Below are 15,560 nucleotides of genomic sequence, written 5' to 3' on the forward strand. Positions count from 1 at the left end.
CCTGGTCAGCATCAGTCCCAATGAATCTTCATTTTCTTTCCTATCTAAATCAAGGTTTTCCTCTGTCATAATCCATTCTGAATAATGATTATTGAAGTTTAAACAGAAGCTTTCAAGAAAAATCAACTCTCCAGTAATTTGGAATAATCTACATTTTCCTCTTTATTTTAGTAAACAAGTGAATAAAAAATATTAGCTAATTTTATCAATTAGCTAACTTTATCAATGATGTGTTAAAAAGCTGAAAATTGCTTCAACTTTAGCATCTCATGGGTATAAATGGATAAGGAATTTTAGGCTAGTAGCTGAAGATTTGGTTTATGGGAGTTTTGCCCTTGTGTTGATTGATTTAACAATTAAAAAGATTTTGAACATTCAATGCCTTCCCCAACTGTTTCTATAATTTAAAATGTATTTTATGCACATTTATAATACTTTTATATAAGTAATAGGATTGTGTATCATTGGTTTCCTTCATTAAAATGGAGCAAATAATTTGGCTACAATATGTTTGCAGTGACATTAGTATATCCTTAGTAATTTAAATCATCCAAAAGCTATACACTTTTTTTTAAACCATGACAAAATAAAAGTTGGTATATAGGTGAAAATAAAGTAAAACCATTTTAGTGTCTTTGTTGACTTTCTTTTAGATTCTTATGTCATCTTTGTCTGAAATAGCAGGAAATAGTTTTGTATGTAAAATTAGAAATATACATAAAATACATGTTTAAGTGTTAACATTTAATTTAAAGGGACTGACATTACATAATATATTGAAATCGATAAATATTTACTGATATCTGCATTATTGTCAGTTTCAAATTTTTCCTTAGAAATTTTGAAAAAATTTCTTTCATCCCATTATAATGGGAAAGTTTTTCAAGCTTAATTCAACAGGGTATTTCAACTATCCAGTATATTTGTCCCTTATTATGGTTAATTTATTTTCATGACGTGACCAAATCTGAATAAGGATCGTGGTTCATCATAGGGATTCATCTCCTCTCCAGCTTCTTCCTGCTGAGAGAGAATAATCTTTGGTTTTTGACATTACAATCTGTAGCTGGGGAAGTGGTGTGATATCAAACAGATGATTATATCCTTTCAGTGGGAACTAGCTGCAAAAGAGATGTGAGAGCTATCATTTCAAGTCATATCAGAGAGACACTAAATAGACGAATGACAGGAGCCGAATTAGAGAAAGATGCTTTCATTGCATTTGTCACTTTTACAGCACCACTACTAAAAATAAAAATACCCTTTCACACTTTACTTCATTAATAATTTAAAAGACAGTCTAAACATCATGTTAATATAATTCACAGATGATGATAAAATGGGAGTGAGGAAAATACCAGCAAGTAACCCAACAATAATGGAAGGGGAATCTCTAGGGCTGAGGAACAAGTGCACAGTTCACTCTGGTTCAAATAAAAACACTGATGCTACGCAGGAAATTGAGAAAATTATCAGTACCCTCAAAATGAGAAAGAATTCCTCTGAGAAAGAGACTCTTAAATACAGATTATAAAGTGATCCCATGATATAGATTAATTAGTATGTGGCACAAATGGTAGCATTGTAACACGAAGGTGGGGAGGGGACTGGTGAACATCCTTTTAAGACTACGAATTCAAAAAAGGAGAGGAATCTCTCTAATAAGCCCAACTACTGTGTTCTATGAGCGTCTTCAGCACAAATTTACAAAAAATAAAAGTAATTTGGGAGTTAGAGCGCAACAAAAGAGACACAATGACTGCTCCTCTTACAAACATACACATATATAGACCATCTCTCCTCTTTTATGCAGCTCCAGCTGCAAAGGACAAAGCAGAACAGCCAATCCGTCCACGTTGAACACAGGTGCAGTTTATTCTTTGATTAGTCACAATAGCCTCGATTCAAAACATCAGTCATTTGTATCTTACCCTCCTAGACTCAGAGCCTATGTACATTATGTGTGAAAAACTAACTCCATGAATAAATACAAGCCAAGCTGAAATCTTGTTACCCATAATTACACAGTTTGCTTGAAACAATGGTATGTGAGAGAATTTTTAAAGCATTTTTCCAGTCCTATGTACTGGTTACTTGATTGTTCAACAGTTGTTTGAAGATCTTGCCATCCTCCATTTTTCACATGGTATTGGAGGTATTAGTGAAATAATTCAAGAATCCAGACCAATCAGAAAACATAACCACTAATATAGACTCATAGTTTGATGTCACACTGTTCAGAAATACATGAGCTTCCTATTTACTGACTATCATTGCATGAATGTATAAACATGCTCTTTGAGTAGCAAAAGTCAAAGACAGTTTCTAGTTCAGTTACACCAATTAAAATCTTTAGCTGTTTACAGAATTTTCTTGGTGTAATAATCTAAATATGCTGGTGGGTGCATAATGAAATCTAAATCGGGCTTCGTAGTACATAACATGGTGCTACTCTAATATTTCATCCTTCATAGCTGCATGTCTCCCTTCATCTGTGTGGCAAGGATACAGTCTTCTGCATACCTAATTTCTGGGTAACCTGTGGTGATACCTACAGAAGGGTTTTCCATGCCCAGGAACTTCCACAGCACTCTGATAACACCTCTTTTATAAAGCTTTGCTAGATTGCATTGGAAATCTATTTATAGACTTACTTTGTCTTCTAAACTCTGCATCCTCATGGGTGAGGGCCTCAAGAATGAGGCCCACATCTCATTAATTTCTGTATTCCCAAGGTAAGCACAGGACGGACTAGTTAATCAATAGATGTGTTAAGTGAATGTGGAAATGTATCCTGCTACATTCTCAAATGCAATCTCATCAAGCAGGCAGAAGCACAGTGATCCTAAAATATTTTACCTCCGATTCAACTCGAGAGTAATGAGCAAATAGGACAAGTACAGAAAAGTCCTAATGTAGGGAACTTTCTGGAACAGTCATACTGAAATAATGGCTACAAATAGATCGTATTTGTCAAGTATATTATATGATATTAGGAGGTGTGCAAGTACCTCATGTTTCATATGCAAATTTGACGTGGAAATCACGTTTGCCGTACCATATTGTTATCTAGAACTTCATCAACAGTCCAAAAGGATCTAAACTGGCCCTATTAAAAAGTGATTATAAGAGAATTTGGATAAGCATTTTGCAAAAGAAATTGAAGCAATACTACAATCTGCTTTCTACTCAAAAGATGAGAGTGGTGAAGTGACAAACTTAGAAATCTTACATTTATTTATTCTATGCCCTTTCCCTCTCTGAGGGGTAAGCCTATGCAAGTATCTAAGTCAAATCTCCTTTCTGAGTTTAGAGCCACAGTATCAGATTTATGTTAAATCTATGCCAACAATAGTGATCTCTTTCAAAGTAGGGACAAAGGCTAAAGGCTATGCTGCACCTCATCCTCTCTGACAGAAAGTAAGGTCAGAAGAGTGGTGAAGTGGGCCAGCCTCACTCTAAAATTCATCATTGTGTGTTGGGATGGAGTCAACTATAGTCTCTAGAGATGCTTAGGGTATGTGGACGAATGCATTCACTAAATCCTCACAGAAATCCGGGGTTTGATGTTGGTGTGCACAACTCAAGATTTTTTGAACCTTGATATCCCACCATTTTTTTAGCTGTGTTACATTCTTTCAAACAAGATTTTAGATAAAACATCAAAATAAATAAAGCGTATAAAAGCAGATCTAGCCTGGTCAGGTTGAAATGGAAAACCTAGAGCCCTGTTAGCTAACAGGTCCCCTTCTCACCCCATCTCTCCTTGCTCTCCCCTCCACACACTCATTGGACTGGCTCCATTCGTTGTAATTATTCTGCCATCTAGAGGGTCCACAAAGGTATTCTTCTGCATTTTAACACATGTATTGGAGACACTGCCAAATACTCTAAAATTCCTGGAATAAGTTATGTGAAGCCATAGTCTTTGCTAGCCCTAGTGGGCACAGGTTGCAAAACACTGCTGCTTAGGCATGCAGAAGGCTGCTCAATTATTCTGTTGTTTCCACAGTGATCAAGCAACCACCATCTAGGATTCAAATAAATTAAAAGTTGATAAACAAAGACTGAACATCTGTAATTTCAGTTAGAATATCCCAGAAATAGCTAAAATTAACAAAACCTCAGAAAATTATATCATTTGCAATCAAGAAGTACGGCATGGAAATGAAACAGTGAAAATCTGTCATAATAGGAGTCAGAATTCAGTACGTGAAATCAACAGAATTAATTGTTGGAAATACCAAGACGCCCCTTTTATAATATCCTTTCACCTATAACATTGTGCCAAACATTCTAGTTGCCTTTAGTTGATTCCACGTTTGTGGGCTCTGTAATTTACTTAGAGAGATACAGCTCAAGTATTTAAACTACAAATCATATAAATATAACTAAAATTTATATCTAGCAGGATATATTGGTTTTAAGCAACCTTTTTTTTTTAAAGAGGAAATATGTTCCAACCCCCCAAAAAAGCATGTTTCAATTATGGTGCCATAATTATGTCATGTCATAATTTATTATGTAATATTTTATTATGATTATGTAATTTATTCATTTCCATTCATTGATCATCTCCAGCACTACTTCTAGTTACTAAGGAATTCTCATAACTATTATTCCAAAATCTCAAGTGATTTCTATTTTGAACCTAGTCTCCCAAATGACCAATGTCTTTTTCCCCCTTAAGATGCTTTAAAATCTTTTGCAATATATTCTTGAGATTCTATTCATTTTCATATATTTTATTTATTATGAATTACTTCAAACAGATAACCACCACTATATACTAACCACCCAGTTTCAATAAATATCAATTTTTGCCATCTTTGCATCAGACTTTTTTTATGGCCCCTCCATAAATAGGTCTGGGAAAAAAAACTCCAGTAGGCAATACTTAAGTATGTTTAGAGCTAGTTATAATTTATCCATCTTCATCAAGGTTTTTAAGTATCAAGAGAAGGCACTTTTATACAGCTATCTTTGTTACAAATACTTTAAATAAATGTAAATACCAAGACAAAGACTTTAAAAAAAAACAACACATTTATTGTAACTTGCCTATCTCAGATCCCCAGCTAAACTTTTGAAATAAATGTCCTAGACAACAGAATCATAGGCTAGTTCCTTTTATCTTCCTCTTGTATCAGCATCCTGTGGTGTAGTGACATCATAGATAGAAGTAAAATAATCAACATTACAGAGTTCCTTGGGTAGAAAACCAACTCTCAACAGTTATTTCTTTTTTTCTTTCTTTTTTTTTATTAAATTGATTGGGTCAACACGATTTCTTATGTAGAAAAGAGATACCTAAACTCATGGTCACAATGGTACAAACTAGTTATAGTAAGGTTAATATCTTGTGTGTAAAAAAAAAACCAAATTGCATTTTTGGCTCATCAGTACCAAAGAGCTAGTAAGGTTGAAAATATGTATCTCCTCACTCCAACGACAGAAAATTCACACAGTTTCCTTTTAAAAACAAAATACATAAAAACCACAATAATAACTCCACTTAAAAGGAACACAAAGGCTGGACTTCTTAGTGAGACAGGGAAGCTTGCCTTCAGGATAACCATTCAGAGTGATCCAATGCTCTGACCTTGAAAGACACAGTTTCTCATATTCCGCTACCATAGAAAGATCAACACGTCAACAAATGCTGAAGATGAGACAGTCAAACAAATCCTCCTCCTACTCTCCCCTTGCCTTTATTCACAAGCACAATAAAATACTGCACTTCACAATAAATTCCAATTTTATACATTCATGGTCTCTCTCATTAGGAGGCTAGGAGAACCATTTGAGAGTCAGGCTTTTGTATCTCAACCCAGTGGCTTCATTGAACACAATTCACATGCTCTCCTTCCCTCAAGGACACTTTGAAAAAAGGACGGTCCATGCATATTTGCCTCCTCATTGCATCCCTATGTCTACATCTGTGACATTTTGAACCTTGAACCTTTATTACTACAAAGGGAGAATCACAGGTTCTCTAGTATATTCTAAGTTTCTGATAATATGACCTTCAGGAAAGTTAAAACTCCCTGTTACAATGGCCAGGCTTAAATCAGAAAGACTATTTCAAAATTCACTGCTCCTATTTAAAACCACAAAGAAATTAAATAACTAAAACCACAAATAAATTAGTCCAGAAAAATTTGAGGATCACAGTAAACAATGAGAGAAGAACATCCCTCTCTAGGCAGAGACCCAATGCAGACTGGCCATTCTGAACAAAGTGATACTGTTGTATCATTACTATTTCCTGAGCACCTTCTGAACATGTTGTGGTCCTAGATTATGGTGAATCAATGTGGACAGGGGAGGTCTCTCAAGGATTTAAAAAAAAAAAAAAAAGTAAATTTAAAAATTGTAAACAAAAATACCAAATGAAAATTAAATCTACAAATTGGTCCCTGAAAGTTCTGAGAAAAACAGAAATTATCCTCAGTTTTTGCCCTTCCCAGGGTTCCTACACCCAAGAAACATTAGAAGGATGTAAATTACAAAAACAGGAACCAGTGAGTAATACTCATTTCTACCCTGAATCCCAAGTCTAACAAAAACAAACATGGAAAATAGAGCAAAGAGATATATGTCCACGTCAGGCAAAAGTAGGGAGCAGAGATAGTAGAACAAGATAGACCAAAAAACAGGCAATAGATAGGACCTTCTGGCTTTTATAGTACTCCAGGTTTCTCTCTCATCCTATAGGAATTTGTTCAGGAAAGTCTATACACTTGAGAATATTCATAATTTTTAACTCTGAGAAAATGATCTCTACTTCCTCTCTATAAACCAATCTGATTATAGTTTACCCCAAAGGACACAACCCCAAAGGAATCAACTCAAATTCCTCTTCTCATAAAAAATGCAATTTAATGGGTTGTCTATTGCTATGATTTAGTGACCACATTATGAACCTACAGAAAAGATGCTTACCTGAGCAATTCATTACCAAAAATATCTATATGGCCTTAGGTTAAACCCCAGCTAATAAGAGTCTCAGTTTCCCCACCTGAAAAGTGAAAGATTTGGACCAAATACTATTAAAATTGTTTTGTTTCAGGGTGTAATTATGTGATGCCCCATAAAGAACGAGGGAAAAGCCACCAAAAGGTTCAAACACACCAATGGCACTCAACTAAGAGTAGCTATTTTAGTACCTTGACAATCTTAAAGGGCACGTGCAGAGAAGCAGTAGGGACCTTAAGCGGTCAAGAAAAAAGCAACTTAGACGTGGCTGTATATTTTTCTTATGTCAGCTGCTAGTTGCTGGCATAGCAGGAGCAATGCAAGCGATTTAAGATTGGTATTAGAAGAAAGCACTCAGGTGAACACTAACTTGTTCTAGCTATGAGTTCATTATGCAATGATCGTTCTTAGTTCTCTGTTCTCTGGGTTTCAAAACAAAAAAACACCTCACTTTTTCTCTATGATTTTGGGTGTTAAATGAGAAAAAAGCATAAGGATACCAGGGAAGAAGACAAGATATTCTGGTGGGATTAGTGCTATTTTGTGTGTTTTTTTAATGATCCCATAGGAAACTAGTGTGGCTTATAGCAACCAGCCAGAGTGGAGATGAGATCCATGAAAATCAAATATGCAGAGCTACATTATTTTAAAGTTCCATCAGGAGCAGCAAACTCTTATTTAGAAATTATACTGTATAGCTGGCAGACATGCACACTCCTATACAGACCGGATTTAATATCTTTTTGTTAGCAGCATAGCTTTCAAGTAAGTACCAGTGCACTGAGAATGTCTTAACTTGACAAGACCTCACCGAGCAGCCAGCTCTAAAATGATTTCACTTTACCTGTTGCTTTGCTTATATAAGGATGTCCTAGTACAGTCCCACACATGAACATTCCAAATGGACTGCCTCTCAAGCAACACTCCCTCTGATTTCTCCAGTTGTGGTCTGATGACCATATACAATGTGAACATAAAGTATGAATATTAAACACACATGTGTGGGTTTCCTGGGAGAGGTACCCTGATAGCAGGCAAAGCATAAACGAGTATATAAAAGCCTTGGGCATTAAAACAGGTAGTCAAGTTTGGGAAAGAAAATGGAGTGCCACAGGATAAAAAAGAAGTGGAGGTCTAAAAATAAAACTTGTCCCACAACTTGGTCCATTTATCATTATTAGCTGTACACAGAGAGAGCCCCAATTTAATTCCTGCTCTACGTAGTAGTATGGGCAAGTATCTTAGCTAATTCCCAAATCACATTTATACCATATGCAAATTAAAGCATTACTAACTTGCAATACCATTCTGACTTCAAAATATAAAGGAAAAAAATATAGCTTTCATGTACTTAAATCTAGCCTACCCTAAAAATGACATCATTCGAGCTTCCAATCAAAACTCAAAAAGACTAACATGGGATTCAGAATACTTTGCAAATAAGTGCTCTCTCCCTTTAAAATAAATTTAAAATGCTCACTGGTCTACTTAGGTTAAACTGAGTTTATGTGTGAATACTAAATCACAACTTTTTCTAAGACTCCGTCAAGCGCTGGCAGCAATCCCACTTGATTTTCTTGCAAAATTACAGAGAGAAGATATCTAAATAAGAAATCCAAAAGGTAATGTGAAAAATATTAACAATAGTGATGTCTTGTCAATTTTCCTAATATGAAGCAGATGAATTTCATTTACACATACACAGCATACAGAGTTTAACACATAATTATCTTTTTGCTTGGGTTAATAATTATCAGCAGTGAAGAAAAACTCATTTCCATATTAAAGCTCCTGAGTATATTAGAGTTCCTGAGTAACTGTCATAATAATACCAGTCAGATAGTTGTAATAAATCCATACTGTTTCATAATTGTCAGTACAAATGAAACAAGTAGGAAGTAATAAGAGAGTAATGTTCCCATTGTCATGACCAGATCAGAAGGCACCAAACTATCCAACAAATATAATGTTTTTAAAGTAGCCAAACATTTTATTGTTTTGTTTGTTTACCACAAAGGGAGGAAGGGAAACATAACTGTTCCCAAACCATTTAATGACTCATTTTCCATGCAATCCACCCAAAGGGCCCATTGCTGCACAGCCAACTGTATGCATTCTGCAGAAGGCAACAGTTCAGTATACAGAACAGTAATGGGTTTCAGAATGAGACGGAGAGGAAGTCATACCGCAGTTCTACAACATACTAGTTATGTGACATGGGTGAGTTATCTCGCTTCCTTGAGCTTAATATGCCTCATCTGTAAGATGGTCCAATACCAACCTTGCAGGGTTATCATGAAGTTAGATAAAATATTGTACGTTATATACCAAATACCCAGCCAGGTGCTCTATAAGTAAGAACAATTTTAACACATTTATTTATGTGTACACCTCATCTACATCCCATCGACCCCAAACTAAGGTAGTTATTGCTATTCAACCTAATTCAAAAGTTGGTCCCAATACATATCACAACAATGCTGCCTCTTCCATTGGAAATTTCTGCAAGACCACCTTCTCTCCCAACCTCCATCTCCTCCCCACAAAAATCCTACTCTGACGACCCCAAGAATTAGAAATGCTAAGCTCTGTAAAAAAAAAAAAAAAAAAAAGAAATTATTTCTGACAATAGCTTATTACTAAAATCTGTTCTAGAGCAAAGCAGTAACATATGGTTAAGAGGCAAAATCGCAATTCAGCAGTCAAATTCAATTTGACTACTATTAAACCGCCACCACTATATCTTAATCATATGTTTTTTTAAAGACTTTACAATTTCCCCCACTTTCTTCCGCCTCTCCCCCCACCCCCCCTCCAGTTCAAGCCGTTGTTTCTCAATCTAGTTGTGTAGGACACAGCTCCCTGGCCCATACTGGTATTATGAGCCATGAGCCATGAGCCATGAGCCATGAGCAATGCCCCCCCCTACCCCCCGCCCCCAGCTGAGGCAGTCGGTTGCTGGTCAGTTGGCAGCTCACCGGGACATCAGCATTAGGAGCACAGCGCTCCTGGCAGGCCCACAAATTTTTTAAGTGCTAGAAATCTTTACCCATATCTAGCACTCTACCAAATACTATTGCTCCAGATTTTCTCTTACTAAGCTCAAATATCTAAACAAAAATACATTTAGATTATGGGGCTGCGGAGAATAGCAGTAAGAAATAAACGCTTATGTCATACATCAAAGTGTCATGACATTTTTCCCTTATGAATCTAAAAACACATTAATCCCATTCTCTCTTCGGATCAGCCCCTATTTGGACAGCACCACTGGAGCAATAATCATTACCCTAGAATTATCCCAACTTCTAAGGGAGATCAGCCAAGTAGTTGGCATTTGCTGAAATGACTGCTGAGTCACTGAAACATGTCTTCTTCTCATCTATCATCTCCTACTGGGATAACTTTTACAAGATTGCACCTCTGAATTCCATACGACACCATCACTGTCTCTTGCATAAAAAAGCACAAAAATGAAGATTTTTCTGATCAATAGATTTTAGACATGTGTATACAAGTCATTTGGAGTGTAGCTAAACATATATGTGTATATACACACACAGATATGTACACACGCATATAAATATACATACATTTTATATATACATATATGTAGCTTCTTGGTAGCCACAAACACTGAGATAAAATAAGTATTTTGTAACTGATTGATGAGGAAGAAATTAAAATCAATTATTGATGTTTTACCTTGTTTCACAAATGTATCCTCATTAACCCCATTCAGTTAATATAAATGACTCCACTCTTCAGAGAAATTGAGAGAAGAGTCAGTAACACAAGAACAGCACCAACAGTAATATAGATAGCTCTGCAATAAAGCTTGAACAAACAACAAGGTCAAGTATTTAGTCATCATAGCTTGACCTTTTATATGAGGCCATTCTCAGCCTCACTCAGAGAACTGGTTCCCCTGAGCCTTTAAGGAGAAACACGGTCTTTGGATAGTCTCAAAATTATTCCCCTCCAAGTACTTACTATTTACTGTCATTGTTTTAATATACGCCCACAGATTCCTTGATACTCCTCCCTCTACTAGGTAAGCTTAATTCCCATATTCTCGGCGTGCGTAGGACTTGGTCACTCACTTCTAGTGAAAAGAGAATGGGAAGTAACTTTACATTGGAGAAAGTGACCATCTTACAGATACCATGTTAATCAAGTGACCAAAGTTAACATCATCAGTCATGTCATGTTAGTATCATGTATCCACTGATATGATCCAACAAGAAAGGCATATCCTATCTGTGGTATTCTCCCCAAAAATCTATAGCCTAATCCAGTCATGAGAAAAACCGAAACTGAAGAACATTCTACAAAATACCTAACCACAAATCTTCAAAAGTTTGGTCGAGTCCAGAAAACAGTAAGAAACTATCACAAATTAGAGGAGACGAAGGAGATAAATAAATGCAATATGGTCTCCTAAATTAGAACAGAAAAAGGACATCAATGGGGAAAAAAATGGGGAAATTCAAATAGTCTATAGTATGCCAATCGTCATTTCTTAGTTTTAATAAACATACTATGTTTATGTAAGATGTTAACATTAGGGGAAGCTAGGTGAAAGGTACATGGGAACTCTCTGTATCTTTGCAACTCTTCCAAAAAATCTAAAGAGCATTAGAAAGTAAAAAGCTCAAAAAATAATTGGGCTTTAATGTCACTTAGTATTAAATGAATCCACAGGCAAGATATTCTGTAATTCGACCACTTTCCTCACTTGTTAAAATAGAAAATGTTGATAGTGAAAAAAATGGCTACTCAGGGAATAAAATCAGTCATCAAATCAAGTATTATTTTAGACTTTACTTTGCCATGACACAAATTTTTAAAGGAATAGATCAAACTGGATGACAGCTGAGTGCCTCTGGAGATAATAATAAAATTCAACAGGTTGGACTGCCTAACAGACTTTAACAGAAGCACTGAGAAAAACCAAAGACAAAACTCGTGGAATTAAATAAAGTTAAAGTTAAAATCAGAAGCTCTCCATGCAAACCTCTCTGATGAGTTCAAAAGGTCTGATGACTGAGGAGTATAAAAAATTATGTAAAAGCAGATCCATTTATATGAAAGGCTTCCCAACTGGTGCAACCCTTGATGATATAAAAGAAAGATGAGAAGATAAAAGTCAAGCACAAAATATTCAAATACAAAAACATTACACAAAGCATTTAAGGGATCAATATTTGCAGTATCTCATAGTACTGAATTTGCTAAAAAGTTTACAGAGACACCTGCCCAAAAGCATGAAGATACATACCTTCTAATAATACTTTTCAAGGAAGATTACTTTGCAAAAAAAAGGGGGGGGGAGAAAGCAAAATAAAGTGTAAGGTAAATTAAGAGCTAAACAAGAAGAAGAAAAAAAGAAAGATTACAGATGCTGAAAGGAAAACTCTAGAAGAAAAGATTGGATGGTTGCTGAAATTTGGGGATGACTTAGATGATCAGACCTATCAAGAAGATCCACACTTCCTTTTCTCAAATTGTGGGGGGAAAAAACGGGATAGACTTTATCAGAAGAGCAAAAGAGGGACTGATTCTATTTAAAGAAAAGGCTAAAGAGGCACTAGAGAAAGCCAAAGAAGCTACTAATGGTAACCTATAATCAAAGAACAAAGAAGACACATGGGTGTCCTAGAAGGGGTAGGAAAAGCAGCACTGAAAAAAAAAGAAAAATCACCGGAGGATCAACAAGAATCCCTAAACAAACAGAAATCAAAAGGTCACTGATTTAAAGGAAAAAGAAAAGGAATTAAAGCTGCCAAGGCTGGGTCTCTTAAAGAAAAAGTACAATTTCAGGGCAAGAAAATGAAAGTTAACGGTGATGATGAACATGATGAAAATGATGGAGCTGGGCCAGTAAAAACAAAGAAGAAACTGCACCAAAACAACAGAAAACACAAAACGGTGCAGGAGACCAGTAGTTTAGCAAACAAGTTGCTTTTATCTTTTGAGGTTTAAAAAAAGAAAAGCAAATTAGGCCTATTTCAATGTCCACCTGTAAGAAAGGAAAGATTTTTGTGTGGTTTAACCTGTTTTTTGTTGTTGTTACCCAAATAAAGATTTTTTTTAATGTATAGTTCTGTTTGTATTATTGTAAATATTCCAAATAGAAAAGGAAGTTTCTTCCATTAAATTGTCTTTGTAATCTGAGAATATATTCACAAAACTAATAAAATCCATACCATATAAGAAGAGAGAAAAAAATAAACTGAATCAGTCAGGGCAATATAACTATCCTGCTGCTTCACGAGAAGCAAAAGTTCAAAGTTTAATAAGAAGTATAGGCTGGGGCCCATCCGGTGGCTCAGGTGGTTGGAGCTCTAACTCTGAAGACTGCCGGTTGGATTCCCACATGGGCCAGTAGGCTCTCAACCACAAGGCTGCTGGTTCAACTACTCAAGTCCAGCAAGGAATGGTGGGCTCCGCCCCCTGCAACTAAGATTGAACACGGCACCTTGAGCTGAGCTGCCTCCCGGATGGCTCAGTTGGTTGGAGCGCGTCTTCTCAACCACAAGGTTGCCAGTTCGACTCCCCCAAGGGATGGTGAGCTGTGCCCCCTGCAACTAGCAACGGCAACTGGACCTGGAGCTGAGCTGTGCCCTCCACAACTAAGATTGAAAGGACAACAACTTGACTTGGGGGGAAAAAAAAACCCTGGAAGTACACACTGTTCCCCAATAAAGTCCTGTTCCCCTTCCCCAATAAAATCTTAAAAAAAAAAAAAAAAAAAAAGTATAGGCTGCTAGAGTGATAGGCTTTCTTTTCCCTTTCAGACTAATTTCTGGCAAAGGGATACAGAGGCCAAAAAAAAACGTCATTACAATTAAAATCTCCCCCCCAAAATTAACTTTCTATAAAATTACATTGAGGAAGACATATAATAACTTTAAATGAAACCAGGCATAGACAACTATACTGACCAAACTGTGGCCTAATCATTTCTATTTGTTCCACTTAAACAGAGCTTATAGACTTGCACATAAAAGATTTTTTATTAGGCACATGGTTTTCTTCAATAATGCTCCAGTGCTTCCTGCTCACACTGTAAACATTTTTCTAACTCTGATTACGTAGCAGCGACAGTAGCTATCCTTCATGGCACGTGGCAGACACTGAGATAGAGGAAAAAAACAGGTGAACAACTATAGGTGGCAAAGTTGGGAAAGGGGAAAAGACTTTGTTTTATGGCTTAACCCAAGTCCACCAACTTTTTTAAATGCTCAGAAACTCAGACCACCACTACTGGTTATTCAATAAACAGACTCAATAATCAGTTATATTTTACCCAAGAAGAACTTCTAATTTCTCAGAAAAGGATATGGTTGGCAAATCCATTGCTGTATGTCTAGCATTCAAGGCAAATTACACTTTATTTGACTTTACTGAATACAGCTCATTAAGCTTTCAACAACAAATTTCAGATAAATACTAAATCTAGGCACCTTGGTTACATATGAAGCAGAACTAAAATCAGTGGTAAATTTGAGATAAGACACGGACATCATCGAACCAAGCACTGTTACTTCGTTCTATTCTTGCATTTCCTACTGAGAGAAATAGTATTGCCTGAAGTTAAACAGAAACATCCTAGAGCAGCATGCAAATCCAGACCTGTTCAACCTAGAGGCCTGCGCTCCTTATATTAAACCACACTGACAAAGGAAAGAATGTAACAGCCTAAGCTGAATTTAAATGTCCACTATTAAAAATCAACATTTTCAATGTTGATAAGTTATTTCTAATTTGGTTACTTTGGTACTTAGTAAATATAATATATACGAACAAAGAAAAATAGAAAACTGAATCACAAGGTTGCATGCTCTTTAGAAGACTGAAATGCAAAGCAGAGTAATTATGCCAACTTACTCCACTAATTTCAAATGGATGTAAAAGTTTCAGTTATGCCAGGTAAATAAGTTCCAGAGATCTACTATACAGCATAGTACCTACAGTTAGGAATGCCATATTGTATACTTAAAATTTGCTACAAAGGTAGATTTTATATTAACTAGTCTTAAAACACACACACACACACACACACACACACACGAGGAAACTTTGAGAGGTGATGGATACGTCGACGGCCTTGATGGTTTCACAGGTGTACACTTATCCCAAAACTCATCAAGTTGTACACATTAAATATGTACAGCCTTCTACATGTCAATCATACCTCAATAAAGTGGTTTAAAAAAAGAAATGGTTGTAACCGATAAAATTTAACGCATTTCAGAAAACAAAACAAAAACTCAACTTTTAGGAGAAAATATAAGAAAACAACTGTGATCTTGAGGGAAAGTAAACAAAATCATAAGCCAGTGCACCTAACTGCTGGGTTAGACTAGAATTATTCATTGCCTTCAAACATTTATGCAGCATCTTTTATTGCCTGATACTGTCCTAGTAACTGACTACACAATTGATTCAATTAAATCCACAGACAGCCCACATGTTAATTTTATTGCACTACTTCAATTTTCCCCCTAAATCTTTTAGAAGAGCTGATAAAAAATGAAGCTAGCCAGCACACATTTTACCTCTTCTATCTTGAATAA

At 35.9% G+C, this 15,560-nt stretch overlaps 2 protein-coding genes and 1 pseudogene across 2 annotated transcripts in view; 2 read left to right on the forward strand and 1 right to left on the reverse strand.

The window, feature by feature from the left end:
• Positions 1–15,560, reverse strand: part of AVEN (apoptosis and caspase activation inhibitor) — a 142,562-nt gene that overhangs the window by 92,768 nt on the left and 34,234 nt on the right. The gene's annotated exons all lie outside the window — the stretch shown is intronic.
• Positions 1–15,560, forward strand: part of CHRM5 (cholinergic receptor muscarinic 5) — a 73,092-nt gene that overhangs the window by 2,175 nt on the left and 55,357 nt on the right. The gene's annotated exons all lie outside the window — the stretch shown is intronic.
• On the forward strand, positions 11,671–12,926 carry LOC109458865 (lupus La protein; annotated as a pseudogene).

This window comes from Rhinolophus sinicus, linkage group LG03 (assembly GCF_036562045.2).
Source record: "Rhinolophus sinicus isolate RSC01 linkage group LG03, ASM3656204v1, whole genome shotgun sequence".
Taxonomy (NCBI): Eukaryota; Metazoa; Chordata; class Mammalia; order Chiroptera; family Rhinolophidae; genus Rhinolophus; species Rhinolophus sinicus.